This window comes from Anneissia japonica, unplaced genomic scaffold, assembly GCF_011630105.1.
Source record: "Anneissia japonica isolate Jap-2015-1 unplaced genomic scaffold, ASM1163010v1 scaffold284855_len15393_cov109, whole genome shotgun sequence".
Classification (NCBI taxonomy): Eukaryota; Metazoa; Echinodermata; class Crinoidea; order Comatulida; family Comatulidae; genus Anneissia; species Anneissia japonica.
This window is the reverse complement of record NW_022739585.1, coordinates 11,242-15,405: the sequence shown is the minus strand read 5'-3', so window position 1 is coordinate 15,405 and position 4,164 is coordinate 11,242. Positions and strand designations below refer to the sequence as shown.

At 34.0% G+C, this 4,164-nt stretch overlaps 1 long non-coding RNA gene across 1 annotated transcript in view; it reads right to left on the bottom strand.

Annotated features, from left to right (window-relative positions):
- Window positions 1-3,362: 3,362 nt before the first annotated feature.
- LOC117117942 overlaps window positions 3,363-4,164 on the bottom strand; it is a 7,192-nt gene continuing 6,390 nt past the window's right edge. Inside the window, exon 3 of the long non-coding RNA XR_004446973.1 lies at window positions 3,363-3,631. This is a non-coding gene — a long non-coding RNA (uncharacterized LOC117117942). The remainder of the gene's footprint in view (window positions 3,632-4,164) is intronic.

Here is a 4,164-nt window from a genome sequence, read left to right as displayed (position 1 = left end):
TCCAAGGTTTTGAACTGTCCAGCAGGAGGTGTCCAATTAGATTTATTCTTGACTAAACAAGTAAATTCATCTTGTTCTTTAGGCAGGATGTTTTGGTTATGAAAACGGGCCTTCAGTCTTAATCTCCGATAAAAAAGTTCTAAATCGCTCTTCACTTGGAAATCATCAACAAATTCACGTTTAGGATCAAACGAAAGTCCTTTAGAAAGAACAGACCTTTCATCATCGGTGAGATCGAGATCAGATGGGATAGTAACAACAAGTTTAGATGTATCAGGTAAACTAATAGTAGCATTGTTCGGTTTTTGTTCGGATAATAGCCTGTCCAGTTTAGATTGTTTAATAGCAGTGAGACACTCATAGTACTTTCGGTTAAGAACGTGGACCGTATGGCGAATATGGTTGAAGTCGGTATAGTTGCATGATTCCTTGATTAGATTAAGAAAACGTTCCATCCTGTCACTATTGATGTTACGGCTCCTTTGAAATTACCGTAGACTGGATTGCATAAGTCGTCTGGAACAATCCTGAATGTGTTTTGATACAGTGTCCGGATGGACATTGGCGATAGATGGTTTCCAGTTAGATCGAAATCCAAACGGGATGATGTTACTTCTGAGACAAGTGGAAATAAAATTAACATGGCAAGCAAATCTTGATTTATTGAATGTCGACGCTCCATATTGAAAAGCGAAATGTTCCAATGTCGTAGGATAATTCTTGAGTTTATCGGCGAGTTCCCTGCGTAGTTGAGGTAAAATATTCTTTGGATCAGACATATGACTAGTTGAGGTGAGAGGACATGAAGAAGTAGATATATACTGGAAGTTGCAGCAGACTTGTATTGTGAGAACATAAATAAAACTTAAAAGCTGCATCGGCAAACATATATATATAAAAATAAAAACTTCAGGAGAGGTGTCTAGTATTGCCAAATGTAATATATATGTAACATATATATATATGTTATATATGCATATTTGAAAATGATATCTAGAAGTTTATTCGATATTATTGCCTTCATACCATTACTTGAATGTGATATTTAATTTATTTCTACATAATTTCATTTATACTAAAGTTATCTATATACTTTTCTTAATTTTTCTTGATTTTTCTTTTACTTCTTTTCACTTTCTCCATTATATTCACTTTCTATACTTTTTTATTTAATTTCCTTTCCAGTTTTTTCTTTTCCTTTCTGTTCTTTATTTTTCTTTCTTTAATTTTCTTTTCTGTTTCTTTTCCCTTCAGATATTTACATACGTTTATATATCATTTGAAAATGATAATTAGCCATCTCATAGACATGAGGTCTATTAGATATTAGTGTCTTCACACCATTAATTTGAATATTTGATTTATGTTTACATAATTTCATTTATGCTAAAACTAGCTTTAATGGAGATGATGTTTAATATCTGCATCTATCTCTCTGCCCAGGGAAGATTGGATGACTGAGTAGACTCAAAAATCGAAGAGGTTTTAGGTTTTAATTCAAAGAAAATACCACTATGGCACTTGCCACCTAATTTTCGCCTCGGATTTTTCCACTAGAGGATTTTTTTTCCATCCAGCTATTTTTCCAGGCTTTTTCTTGAGGCTGTTTTCAAACTGCTATTTCCCCCGGCTATCTTGTCCCAGTATTTTGCATTGTATTTTTCCTCCTAGTTTTCCAACTGAATGTTTTCATCAGTTTATCTATTGTGTAAGGTGGAACACATTATTTGTTTATGCTTTTGTTTTTGTTTTGTAAGGTTACATCATAAATGTGTGCCGATAACAAAAAGCCTCATCCAATCAATTAACTGATTGACTTTTGATGTATTTGAAATACTAATGAAGCCAAAAGACTCATTGTAGAAACGTGATTTTAAAAAGTTTGCTTCGTGTTCACACAAAAAACAGGAAACCTCTTTTTAACATTGAGTACTCTTTTGGACAATAAATAACATACCTATTTATTTCCTGGTCGGTCTATATATCCTACTTATGTTTTGCTGCATCAGCTAATAATAATCTGGTAAGGAGTGGAAATATTATTTCCACCATTAAAATGTCTGGTAGTGGCCATTCTTGTACTATGCCGAACATTTTCCAGTAGGTTTTATTGGGTTAACTCACAAGCTAATCTATATGATATTCAATTGGTGTGATATGTGCTGTAAATATGAATATATAGGCTAAAATTAATTATTTTGGCGGCCATATTAAATTTCAAGATGGCGGACATTTTGAAATTTAATATGGTGGTCTTCTGACATAATTTCTGATGGCTTGATTTATTAATAACTGATAGTCACACCACGATTCATGATGTTAATGACCTTGGTTTCTTGTTTAGTGATCATAAAGTTATTGAGTTTAATGTTCTTGTTAATACATCAGTACCTACTTCGAAGTTAGCACCTGATAACCGCATTAAATGTCGTAGCATTAAGAATATTGATATTGTTAAGCTTAATGATTGTGTTAGTGCTCTTGGTACTAGCATAGTTAACGATTCTTTGTGACTGTCTGTAAATGACTTTACGTCATTACTGCATACTAATCTGTGTTCAATGCTAAATGATCTTGCCCCGATTAAGGAAATTTTTGTTAGGAATAAAAACAATAATAAAACATGGTACTCCAATCACCTCAGAGAAAGTAAGAGATCTCTGCGTCGGCTTGAACGTCGATGGTGTAACACCAGATTAGATTCTGATAAAGTACCGTGATATTACACAACTTAAGGTATTTAACAAAAAACTAAAAGACACAAAAAACAGTTACATCACAAGTAAGATTAATGATTGTTCGGGAAATCAGAAAAAGTTGTTTAATTTTGTAAACAAACTAATAAAGGGCATCCCTAAAATTTGTTTTTCCTCTCATGAAAACCTCTCTCAGCTTGCGGAACAATTTTCAAAATTCTTTCATGATAAAATCATGAATATTCGTCTTCGTTTATCACAATTGCAGCTTTCTCTATTGTCTCATCCATCAAATGTTTCAATTGTAACTGCGCCACTGGAGTCACTGCACACTAACGATGCTTACATTTTTTCTTCATTTGACACTGTTGACCATAATGCCATTGAGATGTTAATTTTGTCCTCGTCATCGGCTACTTGTTCATTAGATCCCAACCCTACAACACTTCTTAAATCTTGCAGAGCCAGTATTGCTCCAGCCATTGCTTCCTTAACCAATAAATCTCTTGAAACCGACTCTTTTCCGGATAATCTTAAAAGTGCTGTAGTCACCCCTATTTTGAAGAAACTGTCTCTTGATCACCAACAATTCCAGCATTTTAGGCCAATTTCTAATCTTCCTTATCTTGCCAAACTTATTGAAAAAGTTGTTTCCTTACAGTTAATTTCATATCTTACTCAATTTAATTTGTTTGACCCCTTTCAATCGGCATATAAGACTGGTCATAGTATTGAAACTGCCCTTGCTAAAATACACAATGACATTACTGTTGCTCTAGATAGGAAACGGGTCGTTGCCCTTATACTCTTGGATCTTTCAGCGGCTTTCGACACTGTTGATCACAATATCCTACTTCACAGATTATCCTCACAGTTCTTCATTTCTGGTACGGCTCTAAACTGGTTTGCATCATATCTAATTAACCGAACTCAATCTGTAGAAATAAACAAAATTAGATCTGATCCCCAAATTATTGAATATGGAGTTCCACAAGGCTCAATTCTTGGCCCCCTTCTTTTTTCCCTTTAAATATCACCTCTATCCGAAATTATCAAGTCCCATAACCTTTATTATCACATTTACGCTGATGATATCCAAATTTATATTGATTTTGATCCCTCTGATACTGACTTCATTCAAACACGTCTCGAAACCTGCCTCCACGACATCCACAGTTGGCTGTCCAATAGCATGCTTATGCTAAACGAAAATAAAACTGAATTCATCATCTTCGGCACTAATAAATCTAGCTCAAGAATTAACATCAACTCACTCCATATTGGCTCATCTATCATTAAAACTTCCTCTACCATTTCCAACCTTGGCGTCACATTTGATAACAAGCTTTCCATGCAAAATTACATTGGTAAACTCATAAAATCTGTTAACTTTCATCTACGTAATATAGCACTTATCAGAAAATACTTATCAAAACGAACTACGGCTCTGATTATTCACGCTTTCATT